We start from the raw sequence: 20,573 nt of genomic DNA, 5'->3' as shown, positions 1-20,573 counted from the left end.
AGACATTTAATGTTGACCTCTGGTCTCCTCATACATACCAACACCCACCACACACACACACACACACACACACACACACACACACACACACACACACACACACACCATGGGAGGCAGGAATGAACCAACACATACTCAAAAAACTAATTCCTTTTAAAATAATTTTTGTTGCTTTATAACTTTTTTATTGGTTCTTTGTGAATTTCACATCATGTACTTCAATCCCACTCATGTCCCCTTTCCCTCATGCCTGCTCTCCACCCTTGCAACCTCTCTGCCAATACAAACAGAGAAAAGTTTCATTGTAGAACCTGTAGTGTGTCCCAGGGTGTCCCACAGTCCACCCTTCTGTCCACACTTCTTCCCTTGCTGATGTTCATTGCAATGACTCGTTGGTCTGGTCCAAGGCCTCTGGCTTCTGCTACTCTATCAATACAGAAAACTCCCTGGGATTCCTCTCAGATATCCTGTTGTTGCCCTGTGTCATAGAGATCCTGTAGTTTTGGATCCTGTAGGAGTGGCCCCTTTATCTACTCTAGCAACTCATCGATGTTGTAGATATTGAGGTAGGCCAACTCAGAGGCCTGGATCTGGGTCTGAGAAGTAACTGAGTTGGCCAGCCCACCAACTCTCCAACTCTCATGCCCTCCATACTCTCACCCACGACCTTGCAATCAGGGTCAGCTCTACAGTGCTGCCTAGGTGAGGTACAGGGCCTGCTTTCCCAAGTATGGCAGCAGGTGAGGGGCAGGGACAGTTCTCCTGCTCTCCTAGACCCTTGGGGCTGGCTCAACAGCCGACTGACTGTGTCAAGCGCAAAAGTGAGGGAATCCTTCCTGATGCCACCTCACAACAAACAAGTGGCAGGGCCATCTGACCAACATGCCCTCAAAGCCAACTCACCCAAGCCCCTGCCACCAGGGTCAGCCATGGACACAGGGACCCAGATGGACCCCCAGTAGCATCACAGGCCAGGACCTCACTATGGTCTGAGGTGCCATCACCAGCTACTTACATCAGGCTGTTCCTCATTACCCCCAAGTCTCTAGTTCTGCCTTTCTTCATTGTGCCCACATCCTTCTGTTTCTCTTTCTCTTCCATTTCTCTACAACGTCCTCTTTTTAGTGGCACTCAGTTTCTCTCAGTGCCTGTGGTTGTATCATGAGTGGTCTCAGGAGGGCTATGCCTCACTTGTACATTACTGTGCAGGGGTCATCTGTGACATGCTCCTCACCTGGGCCCACCCAAGTGGATCCATGAAAAAGTCATCTCAATCATGCCCAGGGCCTGTGGTCCCAGCAAGGATTCTTCTAGTCTCCAGCTTGCTCCCTCTTCTAGGAGCCCAACCAGGCCTTCACATGGTCAGTAATAGAATGGTGCTCATCTCAGGCTAGCTCCCTGGCCAGGGCCCCTGACTGTGGACTGGTAGTCATCTCAGTTTTGCTTCTTCTTTTTTTCTTTTTCGGGGAATGTTAGTTTAGCTTCCTAATTATTCAGATGTTCAGAGGTCAAACATAGTCTGTCTCTTCTCTGCCACCTACTAATGCACTTGAGACACAGCAGACAGGCTTGCAGTGCCTCTATGGGGGCAGTCTTCTTTTTTTTAACTTTATTTAAAAAGCGTCACCACAAATACTTAAACCATCACTGTCCCAAGATGTGCTGACAGGAATGTTATGAAAAAGAGATCAAGAAATAAGGAAATCACAGTAACCAGAATGAAAAATTCTTCAAAGGACTCAAAATCAGATTTGGGCAGGCAGAAGAATCAAGGAACGAACATGGAGATAAGGTAACTGAAACCGGCCAATCCGTGGACCAGAACCAAAGAATGTAAGAGAACATTGTACAACATCTCCAAGAACTGTGGAGTGTGTGTCTCAGATATACTGACAAATTCCTGACTGTCCCTCCTAGGAAATGCAAGACATGAAAGGGACAATGCTTCACAAAATAATACCGAGATACCTGTAAACCATAGGTGTAATATATGTCTATCTACACATCCAAATATTGAAGTTATCTGCACCCACATATGTAAGAAGCAAACTTCTGGGAAACAAAGACCAAGAAACCTTTGGGAAAAAGAGTTGTTGAGAAGGCTCATTCTGCACAAGAGATCCTCAAAAGATGAATAGCCATTTCTTATCAGAATGTGGTGCTATGACATTTCCTGGTGCTAGGGAACAAAAAGACTGGTTCCCAAGAATACTACACCTAGTAAAACTAACCTTCAGAAATAAAGAAAAGCACATTTCTAAATTTTAAAAGAATGGCTGAGAGATGGCTTGATGGTTAAGAACATTGACTGCGCTTCCAGAAGACCTGGTTTGGTTTCCACTATCCATTTGGTACCTCACAACCATCTGAAACCAAAGTCCCAAGAGATCTAATGCACTCTTCTCGCCTCTGTGAGCACCAGGCATGCACAGAGTCAACAGCTACACATGTAGACAAAATACATACAATCAATTAATTTTGAGGGATTTTTTAATTGCTCCAAAATACATATCTTTCTTGGCAGATATAATTCTCCAACTAGGACTATCGAAATGTGACAGGACTTGCCAAACCTAATCATCTAACTTTGATTCTGAGAATTAACATGGTAGAGGAAGAAAAGAACTCCTGCAAGTTGTCTTCTGATCTCTACATGTTCACCATGACATGACCGGAGAAGCAAATGTGTGAACACATGCATAAACACACACACACACACATACATACATACATATACACATACACACACACACACACACACAAACATATACACACACACCAATAAATGTAATTTTAAAAATCACTTTAATCCTTCTTTTACACATGATAAAATCTATCTCTACCACATGCCCTGATTAAAAGTCCTGCTTCTTTGTACAGGGCAATAAGCATGGGTCAATTTGCATTCTTCTACACGCTGACCTCCAGTTGAACCACCATCATTTGTTGAAAATGTTATCTTTTGTCCAGTAGATGGTTTTAGCTCCTTTGTCAAAGATCAAGTGACCATAGGTGTGTGGGTTGATTCTGGGTCTTCAATCCTTTTCCACTGATCTACCTGACTGTCTCTGTACCAATACCATAAAGTTTTTTATCACTATTGCTCTGTAATAGTGCTTGAGGTCAGGGATGGTGAATTCCCCGAGAAGTTTTTTTATTGTTGAGTATAGTTTTCACTACCGTGGGTTTTTTGTTATTCCAAATGATTTGCAAATTCCTATTTCTAACTCTATGAAGAATTGAGTTGGAATTTTGATGGGAATTGCATTGAATCTGTAGATTGTTTTTGGCAAAATGGCAATTTTTACTATATTAATCCTGCCAATCCATGAGCATGGGAGGTCTTTCCATCTTCTGAGATCTTCAATTTCTTTTTTCGGAGACTTGAAGTTCTTGTCATACAGATTTTTCACTTGCTTGGTTAGAGTCACACATAGGTATTTTATATTATTTGGTACTATTGTGAAGGATGTCATTTCACTAACTTCTTTCTCAGCCTGTTTAATCTTTGAGTAGAGGAAGGCTACTGATTTGTTTGAGTTAATTTTATACCCAGCCACTTTGGGGAAGTTGTTTATCAGGCTTACTAGTTCTCTGGCAGAACTTTTGGAATCAATTAAGTATACTATCATGTTATCAGCAAATAGTGATATTTTGACTTCTTTCTTTCCAATTTGTATTCCTTTGACCTCCATTAGTTGTCTGATTGCTCTGGCTAGGACTTCGAGTACTATATTGAAGAAGTAGGGAGAGAGTGGGCAACCTCGTCTAATCCCTGATTTTAGTTGGATTGCTTCAAGTTTCTCTCCATTTAGTTTAATGTTAGCTACTGGTTTGCTATATACTGATTTTACTATGCTTAGGTATGGGCCTTGAATTCCTAATCTTTCCAGGACATTTAGCATGAAGGGGTGTTGAATTTTGTCAAATACTTTCTCAGCATCTAATGAAATGATCATGTAGTTCTTTTCTTTGAGTTTGATTATATAGTGGATTACACTGATGAATTTCCATATATTGAACCACCCCTGCATCCCTGGGATAAAGTCTACTTGATCATGATGGATGATCCAAAAGGATTCAGTTTGCAAGAATTTTATTGAGTTTTTTGCATTGATATTCATACGGGAAATTGGTCTGAAGTTCCCTTTCTTTGTTGGGTCTTTGTGTAGTTTAGGTATAACCATGCTTGTGGCTTCATAGAAGGAATTAGGCAGTGCTCCATCAGTTTCAATTTTGTGGAATAGTTTGGACAGTATTGGTATGAGGTTTTCGACCCATCCTTACCTCCCTGTACAAAGTTTAAGTCCATGTGGACCAAGGACCTCCACATCAAACCAGATACACTCAAACTAATAGAAGAAAAAGTGGGGAAGAGTATCGGTCACATGGACATTGGGGAAAATTCCTGAACAAAACACCAATGGCTTATGCTCTAAAATCAACAATAGACAAATGGGGTCTCATAAAACTGCACAGCTTCTGTAAGGCAAAGGACACTGTAGTTAGAATAAAATGGCAACCGACAGATTGGGAAAAGATATTTGCCAATCATACGTCAGATAGAAGGCTAATATCCAAAATACACAAAGAACTCAAGAAGGTAGACTCCAGAGAGCCAAATAACCCTATTAAAAATGGGGTATAGATCTAAACAAAGAATTCACAGCTGAGGATTATCGAATGGCCAAAAAGGACCTAAAGAAATGTTCAATATCCTTAGTCATCAGGGAAATGCAAATCAAAACAACTCTGAGATTCCACCTCACACCAGTCAGAATTGCTAAGATAAAAAAAACTCAGATGACAACAAATGCTGGCGAGGATGTGGAGAAAGAGAAACACTCTTCCATTGTTGTTGGTATTGCAAACTGGTACAACCACTCTAGAAATCAGTCTGGAGGTTCCTCAGAAAATTCTACATTCCACTACCTGAGGACCCAGCTATACATCTCCTGGGCATATAGCTAAAAGATGCTCCAACACACAACAAAGACACATGCTCCACTATGTTCGTAGCAGTTTTATTTATAATAGCCAGAAGCTGGAAAGAACCCAGATGCCCTTCAACAGAGGAATGGATACAGATAATGTGGTACATCTACACAATGGAATATTACTCAGCTATCAAAACAATGACCTCATGAAATTCATAGGCAAATGGATGGAACTAGAAAATATCATCCGGAGTGAGGTAACCTAATCACAGAAAAACATACATGGTATGTACTCACTGATACATGGATATTAGCCCAAAAGCTCAAATAACCCAAGATACAATCCATAGACCACATGAAACTCAAGAAGAAGGATGACCAAAGTGTGGATGCTTCACTCCTTCTTAAAAGGGGGAACAAAAATATTCACAGGAGGGGATATGGAGGCAAAGTTTGGAGCAGAGACTGAAAGAACAGCCATTCAGAACCTGCCCCACATGTGGCCCATACACACACACACACACACACACACACACACACACACACACACATACATACATATATCCCAAAACTAGATTAGATTGATGAAGCTAAGAAGTGCATGCTGACAGGAACCGGATATAGATGTCTCCTGAAAGACACAGAGCATGTCAAATACAGAGGCGAATGCTAGCAGCAAGCCACTACACTGAGAACGGGACTCCCGCTGGAGGAATTAGAGAAAGGATTGAAAGAGCTCAAGGGAGTTGCAACCCCATAAGAACAACATCAACGAACCTGAGCTTCCAGGGACTAAACCATACCCAAAGTCTAAACATGGCTCCAGCTGCATATGTAGCAGAGGAATGGCCTTGTTGAACACCAAAGAAAGGAGAAGTCCTTAGTCCTGTGTAAGGGAATGTCGGGGGTGGGGGGTGGATGGGGAAGGAAACACTCTTAGAGGGGGAGGGGATGGGGGCTTATGGAAAGGAAAGTGGGAAAGGGAATAACATTTGAATTGTAAATTAAAAATACCCAATAAAAAAAACAAGTCCTGCTTCTAATTATTAGCATGTCTATCAAGCAGTGTTGCTTCTGGAAACATAGCAAACTGCATGCATTAAGCATGTGACCACAGACATGAACACCACCCAGCTGGACATCAATGAATCACAGCAGGAATACAGTAGATACACGCTGATTCCACATGTACGTAGGGGGCAGCACACACTGGAGGCTCGCATGCTGACTCTTCCACCATGGGAATGGACGGCTTCTGTGACATCACACAGGGTATGAAGATGGCATTCTCTGAGAGGGACTAAGGAACCTCATGGAGAGAATATAAAGCTCCCGTGAGTCTCCAAATGTTACGAGGAAGCCCATCATTTCTACAGTGAGGGCATACTATCATAAGTAATTAAAATTAAAATAACCTCCACTGAAGAGTTAAATACACACGAGCAAAGGAACATATGGATATGGCTTCCTGTCTAACGCATTTGTGTTCTCTGGTCTTTAAAAAAAAATTGCTATGCAAAATAATGCTCATTAAGTAGGTTTGTGGTTATTCTATTGATTAAGCTGTAAAACCCATTATAACACAGGCAGGGGAGGAAGAAGAAGGAGCTGTCCACAGAGAAGTTTTGTATAATATTTAAATTAAGCTAGAATTAATTTGATAGAGGTTTTTTATAAACAAATGTGTTAACTACAAACCCAAGAGAAACTATTATAGAGCTTACGCAAGAAAGAATATAGTCTAGAAAAGACAAGAAAATTGAAGCTGCACATTAAAATATGTATTTCACACAGAGGAATATAACAGTGGAGAATATAATAGATTAAAACAGGTTTAAGTGATTGATACAGGCCACTATGCCAAAGAAAAGCAGATGTCAATCTTGCTTTATCATTAATGATATAGTATAAATAAATTAAACAAAACGCTGGAATTGTAAAACTGATGCATAAATATGTAACCCGACAAGATATTCACAAAAGAGGCACAATTTGGATTTAAGGGAGAAGTTGTTAAGAAAGCAAAAAGATCAAAACTGTACTCAGTGGGGTTAGGAACACGGCTCCATTGGTACAGTGCCTGCCACACAAGCATGAGGGCGTGAGTTCAGATCCCCATGCCCGTGTAGAGAGCCGGGTGTGATGATGGCTTGTCAGTGCCAGGAAGGAAGACAAAACAGTACCCCAATGTCCACTGGCCAGACAGTTTAGCCTATCAGTTAGCACTGGATTTAATGAAAAGCAGATTACTGAAAATATGTGACATTGACTTCTGTCATGCACACACATGTACACATGTACCTGTACATACATGCTATACACAACCATGATGTACACATATGCAAAATTAAATAAAACCAATAACCATATGACAACCGCCATGGCTGCACTCACATCTGATATATATATCACTAGTAACTAAGTAACCAAAAGAGCCTCACATTCGTGGCTGATTTTCAGAATGAGAGATAGGATATTTCAGTGGTCGATATTACAGTTTCTTCAAATGGCACTAGATAAGTGGATATCTACCCAGTTAAATGGAGGGAGTGAGGCTCTTGCCACTCATCGTAGGTGATATCTTACTTGAAACAGAACAAATAATTAACTCTAAGAACAAAAGCTACAAAATAGATTAAAATGAAGGCACTTAGCTTCAATACCTTGGATCAGATAATGGCTTTCAGAATAAGACACTAAAAGCACCGTTAATAAGAGAAAACATAGATAAGTAGACCATCAAATATAAACACACTTACTCCGAAGAGTCTACAATCAAGAAGGTAAAAATGGAATCAGAAAAAAAATGCCTTGAAATCCTACTTCCGTGAAAGGACTTCTATGTATGTTTGACTAAGGAACTGTTATTAGTGTATATATGTGTATATACATACTTACATGCGTACACACACACATACTTACACACATACATACAAACTGCACTTATTAACATACATATATAATTTGCAGGTGTTTGCATAAACATATATTTCAAATTTTTACAAGCCAGTCACAAAAGAAAATGATAGAAAGATTCTAAATAGACAATTCTAATGAGAAATACCAATGGGGCAAGCATGAAAATATGTCCAGCATTACTAGTCATTCCAGAAATGTAAATGGAGAACGCAGTGACCTTTTACCTCACTCCCACTCTGATAGTTACTAGAAAGAGGAGGTCCATTTAACCAGAATGACAAGTTAGAGGATGTGGAAGCGTCCCGCAAAACTTCCGGGAGAGTGGAGGCTTTTAACTCTTTTGGGAATCAATTTGACAATTACTCCTAGAAAACTGCCATATTATCTAGCGATTCCACTCCCAGATAAGAAAACAAGGAACCAAAATTATATATCCACAAATAACGTTAAGCACAAATGTCCATGGGAGAATTTTTCATAGTAGCAATAAAAAGATAGAAATAGCCCATCACTGGCAAAAAGATGAAATGCCTATATGTAGAAGGAAATACTATTTAACTATAAACAATAAATATTACGACATGGTGAGCCTTTAAAACACCGCGGCTGCGTGAAATAATATGAATAGAAGGGCTTTATTGAGTAAGTTCGTTTATGTAAATACGTAAGATATAAAGTGAATATACGGAACTAATAACCAAACGACTTCCTCACAGAGTGTAGATTAGGGGCCGTGTGAGGCCAGCATGCAAAGTGATTACTAGCTGGTACCAGGTTTGCTCTTCAGATAAAGCCTGTGTGCTGAAATTAAATAAGACTCAAGATGCTTGTATCTCACTCAGAAGGGAAAATAAATTATACATCAGAGGTGGATGAACAGAGTGAACAAGGTGAGAGAGTAGATGAGGAGAGGAATGGGGATGGGGATCCAGTGTGCTGAGAGGCCTGCAGGAAAGGGCAGAGAGAGAGAGAGAGAGAGAGAGAGAGAGAGAGAGAGAGAGAGAGAGAGAGGGAGGGAGGGAGGGAGGGAGGGAGGAAGGAAGGAAGGAAGGAAGGAAGGAAGGAAGGAAGGAAGGAAGGAAGGAGATGAGTTGGGTCATCTCTGGGGATAGCCTGAGACTTGCGATGTGTGAAGCTCCTGGGTGTTTATGGGATTGACCCCAGTATAGACTCCTAGCCGCTGGTGATACTCAGACTGAAGTGATGGAATCCTGCAGCCTGGTGGGACTGACCTGGACATAGGGGACTCACTGAGACTGAACCACCAACCAAAGAGCCCCATGCAAGGGACCTAGGACCCCACACACGTTCAACGGAAGTGCGGCTTGGTTTTCACATGGGTTCCCTAAGAGTCAGAGTGGAGGCTGTTGCTGCTTTGTTGCTTACCTTTGATCCCCTTCCCTAAGCTGGACCGCCTTGTGTGGCCTTAGTGGTAGAGGATGTGCCTGCTGTAATTAGAGGTGCCAAGGCAGGTTCTTACCCATGGAGGACTTCTCTGAGGGAGACAGGAGGATTAGTGGGGGGGGGGGGGATGTGGCTTCTGAGAATGGAAGTGGGAGGAGAGAGAGTGGTGAATAATTAAATGATTTAAAAAGAAAAGAAAGAAAAATAGAAAGAAAGAAAGAAAGAAAAGGAAGGGAAGGGGAGGGGAGGGGAGGGGAGGGGAGGGGAGGGGAGAGGAGGGGAAATATCTAATCCAGAGCCATGGAGCGAGCCAGGAAGAGAGCTCCTCTGTAGTTTCTGCTTTGAGCCTTCTCCTAAATTCTCCACATTCCTTTAACATTCAGTAGTAACACATGGAATGAAATAAACCATTCCCTCCTTTAAAAAATGCAGCTCTCTTCTTGAGCTTTCTTGGGAGTTTTCCTAAGTAAAAGAACAGCACTCCAAGATCGCTTGCCTGCCTCAGTTGACAAAATCTCAAGTCTCTCTTCCCTCTAAGGTTTGTCCGCAGAGATGCTGGGACACTGGAGCCTGTGCTTGTAGGTCCAGAGACAGTTATCCCAAACAAGGAAGGGAGAGAGTTACTAGCTGGTGTGGTATAGACAGAAACCACAAACATCACACGCTAACAAGCCTTCCTAATGCAAACACTCTATTTTAAACAGATACTGAGTCACATGACCAGAGAACGGGGACATTCCCTAAGCAAGAATGAAACGGTTCCTAACATCCCTTCCGCAAATAACACAAGAAGCCATTTCCAGGCTAAGTAAAGCACAAAGCTTAGGACGTTGGCGCGCACTGCCTATTAAGACTACACAGAAACTGAAATAACCTACAGACAGATGCCTTAGTCTGATCCGAATAACTAACTAAGCATTCTTCCAAGTACCGTGAAAGTGTGGCTGGAAGTCAACCTGCAACTGCACCTAACGCCACAAAAAATCTATAAGCCGTTAACTGAAGCCATATTAAATATATAAAAAATCAATCTGAGTGCCCCGTTCTTCCCTCCATTGGAACTGGAGGAGAGAAGGCAGCCTGCTCCATGGCGCTCAGTGGCTCAGTCTAGTTTCTTCTGCAGGTGCCAGTCACGCCCAGCTGTCTCCAGACAATTAGGCGACACTTGGCAAGTCCAAGGTTGCTTGGCTCCATAGCTACCAGGCTCTTCCTCAGCAGCCAGCTCAGCTCTGTGTGATCGTTCCAGAGCTCTGTGCATGGATCCTACAGCCTTAGGGAAAACCACCTGCTTCCTGTGAGCCTCTCCCACTGCTTCACTGGCAGACTTGGATACGTTGCCTTGCTCTGATGTCCTCCTTACTGGCGACAGAACACACCTCAGTTTCCCTTTTTCTGAAGCCCCAGATTGACCAATACAGGATTTGAAGGATGAAGGCAACGTTCCTCGATTCCTTTAATGGGTATCTCCTTCCAGGTGGCAGGTTGTCACATCAGTATCGATAGCCGTCCACATCCTCTGACGCTCCCTTTGTCTCCAACTCTTCCCTCTGGGAAATAGAATTCCACCCCGTGTGGCCTTAGCGCTCCTATTAAAACACCTAAAACATTATATTTCTGAACCAAGCTGGAATGCATGGCTCCCATGATTATTTGGTGTTTGGTACCTACTTATATATGTGTCATGTGTGGATGAAAAGCAAGATGCTTTTGCTTATGTGTATGACAAAACCACTGGGGCTTTGGGGGTTTCTGTTTGTGATTTGATTCTGTCATCGAGTCCAAGGACACATCTTTAATGTTTTATGTGTATCCTATATGTAATATAGAATTGTTTAAGCTTAGTAGAAAACTCGGTCAGTCCCTTAAAGGTGCCCAGTGTGGGCTGCTGCCTCAGAGAGCCCTTGGGCAGCACCCCGCGAGCAAACTTGAGCCTCGGGACCACAGGTAAGACCAACTTGTCTGCTGCAAGAGAGCTGCCTGGTGAGATCGGGACACACAGAGGCAGAGTTCATCTAGGACCAGGCATGTCCTGTGTTTGCCGGAGGTCCCACACCCTCGGATCCCGGGCCCGCAGCAGCTCTCTGCTCCCAGACCCTGTGGGAAAGACACCTCACCGACTGATCAGGTGGGCACTCCTGAGGCTGCAGAGCACACCAACACTGCCCACCCCTGCCCACATCCCTGGCCCAAGAGGAAACTGTATAAGGCCTCTGGGCTCCCGTGGGGGAGGGCCCAGGAGCGGCAGGACCCCTGCCTGAGACACCGCCGGAACCTGAGGGAAACAGACCGGATAAACAGTTCTCTGCACCCAAATCCCGTGGGAGGGAGAGCTGAACCTTCAGAGAGGCAGACAAGCCTGGGAAACCAGAAGAGACTGCTCTCTGTACATACATCTCGGACGCCAGAGGAAAACACCAAAGGCCATCTGGAACCCTGGTGCACTGAAGCTCCCGGAAGGGGCGGCACAGGTCTTCCTGGTTGCTGCCGCTGCAGAGAGCCCGTGGGCAGCACCCCGCGAGCAAACTTGAGCCTCGGGACCACAGGTAAGACCAACTTGTCTGCTGCAAGAAAGCTGCCTGGTGAACTCAAGACACAGGCCCACAGGAACAGCTGAAGACCTGCAGAGAGGAAAAACTACACGCCCGAAAGCAGAACACTCTGTCCCCATAACTGACTGAAAGAGAGGAAAACAGGTCTACAGCACTCCTGACACACAGGCTTATAGGACAGTCAAGCCACTGTCAGAAATAGCAGAACAAAGTAACACTAGAGATAATCTGATGGCGAGAGGCAAGCGCAGGAACCCAAGCAACAGAAACCAAGACTACATGCCATCATCGGAGCCCAATTCTCCCACCAAAACAAACATGGAATATCCATACACACCAGAAAAGCAAGATCTAGTTTCAAAATCATATCTGATCATGATGCTGGAGGACTTCAAGAAAGACATGAACACACTTAGGGAAACACAGGAAAACATTAATAAACAAGTAGAAGCCTACAGAGAAGAATCGCAAAAATCCCTGAAAGAATTCCAGGAAAACACAATCAAACAGTTGAAGGAATTAAAAATGGAAATAGAAGCAATCAAGAAAGAACACATGGAAACAACCCTGGATATAGAAAACCAAAAGAAGAGACAAGGAGCTGTAGATACAAGCCTCACCAACAGAATTCAAGAGATGGAAGAGAGAATCTCAGGAGCAGAAGATTCCATAGAAATCATTGACTCAACTGTCAAAGATAATGTAAAGCGGAAAAAGCTACTGGTCCAAAACATACAGGAAATCCAGGACTCAATGAGAAGATCAAACCTAAGGATAATAGGTATAGAAGAGAGTGAAGACTCCCAGCTCAAAGGACCAGTAAATATCTTCAACAAAATCATAGAAGAAAACTTCCCTAACCTAAAAAAAGAGATACCCATAGGCATACAAGATGCCTACAGAACTCCAAATAGATTGGACCAGAAAAGAAACACCTCCCGTCACATAATAGTCAAAACACCAAATGCACAAAATAAAGAAAGAATATTAAAAGCAGTAAGGGAAAAAGGTCAAGTAACATATAAAGGCAGACCTATCAGAATCACACCAGACTTCTCGCCAGAAACTATGAAGGCCAGAAGATCCTGGACTGATGTCATACAGACCCTAAGAGAACACAAATGCCAGCCCAGGTTACTGTATCCTGCAAAACTCTCAATTAACATAGATGGAGAAACCAAGGTATTCCATGACAAAACCAAATTTACACAATATCTTTCTACAAATCCAGCACTACAAAGGATAATAAATGGTAAAGCCCAACATAAGGAGGCAAGCTATACCCTAGAAGAAGCAAGAAACTAATCGTCTTGGCAACAAAACAAAGAGAATGAAAGCACACAAACATAACCTCACATCCAAATATGAATATAGCGGGAAGCAATAACCACTATTCCTTAATATCTCTCAACATCAATGGCCTCAACTCCCCAATAAAAAGAAATAGATTAACAAACTGGATACGCAACGAGGACCCTGCATTCTGCTGCCTACAGGAAACACACCTCAGAGACAAAGACAGACACTACCTCAGAGTGAAAGGCTGGAAAACAACTTTCCAAGCAAATGGTCAGAAGAAGCAAGCTGGAGTAGCCATTCTAATATCAAATAAAATCAATTTTCAACTAAAAGTCATCAAAAAAGATAAGGAAGGACACTACATATTCATCAAAGGAAAAATCCACCAAGATGAACTCTCAATCCTAAATATCTATGCCCCAAATACAAGGGCACCTACATATGTAAAAGAAACCTTACTAAAGCTCAAAACACACATTGGACCTCACACAATAATAGTGGGAGATTTCAACACCCCACTCTCATCAATGGACAGATCATGGAAACAGAAATTAAACAGAGATGTAGACAGACTAAGAGAAGTCATGAGCCAAATGGACCTAACGGATATTTATAGAACATTCTATCCTAAAGCAAAAGGATATACCTTCTTCTCAGCTCCTCATGGTACTTTCTCCAAAATTGACCATATAATTGGTCAAAAAACGGGCCTCAACAGGTACAGAAAGATAGAAATAACCCCATGCGTGCTATCGGACCACCACGGCCTAAAACTGGTCTTCAATAACAATCAAGGAAGAATGTCCACATATACTTGGAAATTGAACAATGCTCTACTCAATGATAACCTGGTCAAGGAAGAAATAAAGAAAGAAATTAAAAACTTTTTAGAATTTAATGAAAATGAAGGTACAACATACCCAAACTTATGGGACACAATGAAAGCTGTGCTAAGAGGAAAACTCATAGCGCTGAGTGCCTGCAGAAAAAAACAGGAAAGAGCATATGTCAGCAGCTTGACAGCACACCTAAAAGCTCTAGAACAAAAAGAAGCAAATACACCCAGGAGGAGTAGAAGGCAGGAAATAATCAAACTCAGAGCTGAAATCAACCAAGTAGAAACAAAAAGGACCATAGAAAGAGTCAACAGAACCAAAAGTTGGTTCTTTGAGAAAATCAACAAGATAGATAAACCCTTAGCCAGACTAACAAGAGGACACAGAGAGTGTGTCCAAATTAACAAAATCAGAAATGAAAAGGGAGACATAACAACAGATTCAGAGGAAATTCAAAAAATCATCAGATCTTACTACAAAAACCTATATTCAACAAAACTTGAAAATCTTCAGGAAATGGACAATTTCCTAGACAGATACCAGGTACCGAAGTTAAATCAGGAACAGATAAACCAGTTAAACAACCCCATAACTCCTAAGGAAATAGAAGCAGTCATTAAAGGTCTCCCAACCAAAAAGAGCCCAGGTCCAGACGGGTTTAGTGCAGAATTCTATCAAACCTTCATAGAAGACCTCATACCAATATTATCCAAACTATTCCACAAAATTGAAACAGATGGATCACTACCGAATACCTTCTACAAAGCCACAATTACTCTTATACCTAAACCACACAAAGACACAACAAAGAAAGAGAACTTCAGACCAATTTCCCTTATGAATATCGACGCAAAAATACTCAACAAAATTCTGGCAAACCGAATCCAAGAGCACATCAGAACAATCATCCACCATGACCAAGTAGGCTTCATCCCAGGCATGCAGGGATGGTTTAATATACGGAAAACCATCAACGTGATCCATTATATAAACAAACTGAAAGAACAAAACCACATGATCATTTCATTAGATGCTGAGAAAGCATTTGACAAAATTCAACACCCCTTCATGATAAAAGTCCTGGAAAGAATAGGAATTCAAGGCCCATACCTGAACATGGTAAAACCCATATACAGCAAACCAGTTGCTAACATTAAACTAAATGGAGAGAAACTTGAAGCAATCCCACTAAAATCAGGGACTAGACAAGGCTGCCCACTCTCTCCCTACTTATTCAATATAGTTCTTGAAGTTCTAGCCAGAGCAATCAGACAACAAAAGGATGTCAAGGGGATACAGATCGGAAAAGAAGAAGTCAAAATATCACTATTTGCAGATGATATGATAGTATATTTAAGTGATCCCAAAAGTTCCACCAGAGAACTACTAAAGCTGATAAACAACTTCAGCAAAGTGGCTGGGTATAAAATTAACTCAAATAAATCAGTTGCCTTCCTCTATACAAAAGAGAAACAAGCCGAGAAAGAAATTAGGGAAACGACACCCTTCATAATAGACCCAAATAATATAAAGTACCTCGGTGTGACTTTAACCAAGCCAGTAAAAGATCTGTACAATAAGAACTTCAAGACACTGAAGAAGGAAATTGAAGAAGACCTCAGAAGATGGAAAGATCTCCCATGCTCATGGATTGGCAGGATTAATATAATAAAAATGGCCATTTTACCAAAAGCGATCTACAGATTCAATGCAATCCCCATCAAAATACCAATCCAATTCTTCAAAGAGTTAGACAGAACAATTTGCAAATTCATCTGGAATAACAAAAAACCCAGGATAGCTAAAGCTATCCTCAACAATGAAAGGACTTCAGGGGGAATCACTATCCCTGAACTCAAGCAGTATTACAGAGCAATAGTGATAAAAACTGCATGGTATTGGTACAGAGACAGACAGATAGACCAATGGAATAGAATTGAAGACCCAGAAATGAACCCACACACATATGGTCACTTGATTTTTGACAAAGGAGCCAAAACCATCCAATGGAAAAAAGATAGCATTTTCAGCAAATGGTGCTGGTTCAACTGGAGGACAACATGTAGAAGAATGCAGATCGATCCATGCTTATCACCCTGTACAAAGCTTAAGTCCAAGTGGATCAAGGACCTCCACATCAAACCAGACACACTCAAACTAATAGAAGAAAAACTAGGGAAGCATCTGGAACACATGGGCACTGGAAAAAATTTCCTGAACAAAACACCAATGGCTTACGCTCTAAGATCAAGAATCGACAAATGGGATCTCATAAAACTGCAAAGCTTCTGTAAGGCAAAGGACACTGTGGTTAGGACAAAACAGCAACCAACAGATTGGGAAAAGATCTTTACCAATCCTACAACAGATAGAGGCCTTATATCCAAAATATACAAAGAACTCAAGAAGTTAGACCGCAGGGAAACAAATAACCCTATTAAAAAATGGGGCTCAGAGCTAAACAAAGAATTCACAGCTGAGGAATGCCGAATGGCGGAGAAACACCTAAAGAAATGTTCAACATCTTTAGTCATAAGGGAAATGCAAATCAAAACAACCCTGAGATTTCACCTCACACCAGTGAGAATGGCTAAGATCAAAAACTCAGGGGACAACAGATGCTGGCGAGGATGTGGAGAAAGAGGAACACTCCTCCATTGTTGGTGGGATTGCAAACTGGTACAACCATTCTGGAAATCAGTCTGGAGGATCCTCAGAAAATTGGACATTGAACTGCCTGAGGATCCAGCTATACCTCTCTTGGGCATATACCCAAAAGATGCCCCAACATATAAAAAAGACACGTGCTCCACTATGTTCATTGCAGCCTTATTTATAATAGCCAGAAGCTGGAAAGAACCCAGATGCCCTTCAACAGAGGAATGGATACAGAAAATGTGGTACATCTACACAATGGAATATTACTCAGCTATCAAAAACAACGACTTTATGAAATTCGTAGGCAAATGGCTGGAACTGGAAAATATCATCCTGAGTGAGCTAACCCAAACACAGAAAGACATACATGGTATGCACTCACTGATAAGTGGCTATTAGCCCAAATGCTTGAATTACCCTAAATGCCTAGAACAAATGAAACTCAAGACAGATGATCAAAATGTGAATGCTTCACTCCTTCTTTAAAAGGGGAACAAGAATACCCTTGGCAGGGAAGAGAGAGGCAAAGATTAAAATAGAGACTGAAGGAACACCCATTCAGAGTCTGCCCCACATGTGGCCCATGCATATACAGCCATCCAATTAGACAAGATGGATGAAGCAAAGAAGTGTAGACCGACAGGAGCCGGATGTAGATGGCTCCTGAGAGACACTGCCAGAATACAGCAAATACAGAGGCGAATACCAGCAGCACACCACTGAACTGAGAATAGGACCCCCGTTGAAGGAATCAGAGAAAGAACTGGAAGAGCTTGAAGGAGCTCGAGACCCCATATGTACAACAATGCCAAGCAACCAGAGCTTCCAGGGACTAAGCCACTACCTAAAGACTATACATGGACTGACCCTGGACTCTGACCTCATAGGTAGCAATGAATATCCTAGTAAGAGCACCAGTGGAAGGGGAAGCCCTGGGTCCTGCTAAGACTGAACCCCCAGTGAACTAGACTGTTGGGGGGAGGGGGACAATGTGGGGAGGGTGGGGAGGGGAACACCCATAAGAAAGGGGAGGGGGGAGGGGGATGTTTGCCCGGAAACTGGGAAAGGGAATAACACTCGAAATGTATATAAGAAATACTCAAGTTAATAATAATAAAAAAAAAAGGTGCCCAGTGTGTTCTGGAGTGGCTGTTCAGATCATAATCATTGGGTGCATGAATTTGTGCCTTCAATTAGTAATATAAAAAATGATTAAGATAGAAGCTGCATCTCTCTTATCAGCTGTGTGATCTTGTGTGGTGGGTTTCCTCACCTTTCTGTGCCCAGTGCAACCTTTAGCCACCATGGTTAGATGTGGACGAGTTTACTACTATGAGCCACAAACAAATGAAACAGAATCTATTGGATCATGTGAGTATCCGCTGTCTTTATTAAACATTTTTTTTCTGGTTGACTGCCAACCATTAAGAAAGGTATTCTAACAACTTCCCATGATTTTTGTTAGCTTGAGAATCTTGTTTTTCCTCCAAAGCACACCCCAGGACAAAGAGGTAGGCACAAGTCACTCATCTGGGCTGTGATCTCACAGGAGTAATTAGCAACGAGGTAAGGGGGACTCCTGAGGGAGGAGAGTGGATAAGTGTGTGTCGATGAACAAGTTTGTTTTAATTAATATTGCCAGGTGAGTATGAACCAGCAGTATCTGTAGAATATGCATGTGTTTATCTCTAGAGCTAGTCACTCAAGGAAAAATGAAATGAAATAAAAATAAAAAATGTCCTTGCAGAGGTAGCACGAAGGAACCAGAAAGGGGAAATGAATGTGGGCTCCCCAGGTGTCCTGGTGTCTGCACAGAACTAGGTTTGATGAGGATAATTAAGGGGAGGAAACATGATATAAGTGAAGGCAGACTGGAGGGATATGGCCAGGCCAAGAAACACCAGCAGCCAGTACAGGCTGCCACCAGCCCTGTAGACACCCCATCTCTGTCCAGGGAAACTGCGGGAACCCTCCATGAATAGAGAGGAACATATTTCTTTGATATTTTTAAGCTTGCCATTTTGTGGTAGCTGATAACCAAGGGACACTGAAGTTGAGTCCTATGGAGGAGAAATCAGAAGCAGCCTAGACAGAAACGGAAGGTGACATTTCTTCTACACATGCTCCTTGCTCTTAGGAAGTGCCCTGGGATAACAGGGCTAGTGATATGTACCCAGAATCACAGACAGTCAGGAATCTGAGGCAGGAGGATCACAAAATCAACACCAGCCTAAAAAACTTAGTGACATTCTCACTCAGAAAAAAAGAAGGATGGATATATATATATATATATATATATATATATATATATATGTGTGTGTGTGTGTGTGTGTGTGTGTGTGTGTGTATGTGTGTGTGCATGTATGTATGTATGTATGTATGTATATGTATGTATATATGTATGTATATGCAGGCTGGTCATGCATCTCAGCAGTGAAACTTAACCAGGCCTATGTGAGGCTTCAAGTTCAATGCCAGGACATGAGCAATAGAATCAATAGTTCTGTATTTACAGATGATGTTACTCACACACAGATCACATGGGTCCCGTCCTCATAGACTATTTTCTATACTTTCAGATAAGACCTCTCTTCATTCATATAAGCCCTTGATCTTAAAAGTGTGTTTTATCTTTACATTGCTCAGCACATCAGCAATAATGTATCATAAAGTATCTGTTTTTATTTATTCATGTCAAATGACTAAAACAGTATGTACTTTTTTTTATAAACAGCATTTTCCTGAAAGTTTGTAAGTCAATTAAAAATCTCTTTTGAAACCTATAATAACCATCTTCCATCAATCATTATGGGCATAGTCTGACAGTCTAGATTGACTGACAGGTTTGCTGCTGTGATTGGCTGAGGCTCAGCTGCTTAACTAGAAAAGGGGATGTGCTTGGACATGAAATGAGTGTGTATTTCCCCACATACAGATGCCCTCTGGCCAATTATTCATCCTTCAATTATGATAGTTGATTTAAGGTAATTTATTTCTGTTTTTCTATGTCCTTTCTCTCTTTCAAATGTGTGTATATTTGAAGGCATTACTGCAATGGAACACACACACACACATACAAAATTGAAACTGAAGTTTTATTGATGTATTATATGAAGTTAACGCAGGAAGTGAAACAACCCTAGCATGTTATGCCCTGTATGTATTCAGGCTCTAATCTCAAAGAAGAAAGCAAAGTAGCCTTGTTTGAATATTTATGAATATTTCATGATTTCCTTATTGAAAAAAAAGAAATATTTGATAACATTGGAATTTTGCTGAAGCTGTCACTTCACTGCCTAAGCCCAAGTTCACCAGACAACACAGCTTGAAAAACAACCAAAAGATCTGTCATCAGAGAAGGCGGGACCAGGAAGAAAGGAAACACGGCATGTTGGAGGAAGGCAAATGTTGCAGACAGGCACCCCAAGCAGGAAATGATGTCCACACTGGATTTTTACAGTTCTTTCACAATTCAGACAGGCTAACGTCTGATGACGCCTTGTTCCTGCATCCAGTATCAGGGAAGATGAAATGAGAAGATATTCTGCCCTGCATTCTGTTGCCTGAATGCTGACCCCAGAGCACCTCCTTTGTTCACTGCAATCCCATAGTCTGTGGATCCATAGAAGGTAGCTAGTCTTTATTTTTAGGTGCTGGCATCTGAGTCATCAGGATGCTTGGGTTGTCTGCTCCCATGAGACAATGCTTGATACTCCTCAGAAGCATTAATATGGGGGAAAGGTTGCCAGAGGGAGGAAACCTTGCCTACAATCTTGCAACTGTCAGCCTTTCTCTTATACTCTCTGTAAGGAGGCAAGGACTGGGGATTGAGTTGATCACATCTACTTAGCGAAACTTCCATACAATCTCCAAAACAATTGGTTTTGGAAGACTCTAGGCTGACCACATCACAGTGCTGGCAGCAACGTTACAGAGGGCATGGGAGCTCACGGGTGTGGTTCTTCCTGAGC

At 41.9% G+C, this 20,573-nt stretch overlaps 1 pseudogene; it reads right to left on the bottom strand.

The window, feature by feature from the left end:
- Positions 1–1,468: 1,468 nt before the first annotated feature.
- Positions 1,469–1,593, bottom strand: LOC120097623 (small nucleolar RNA SNORA17; annotated as a pseudogene).
- Positions 1,594–20,573: the final 18,980 nt, after the last annotated feature.

This window comes from Rattus norvegicus, chromosome 16, assembly GCF_036323735.1.
Source record: "Rattus norvegicus strain BN/NHsdMcwi chromosome 16, GRCr8, whole genome shotgun sequence".
Classification (NCBI taxonomy): domain Eukaryota; kingdom Metazoa; phylum Chordata; class Mammalia; order Rodentia; family Muridae; genus Rattus; species Rattus norvegicus.
Note: the sequence above shows the minus strand (reverse complement) of the source record. Positions and strands in the feature narration are given on the sequence as shown.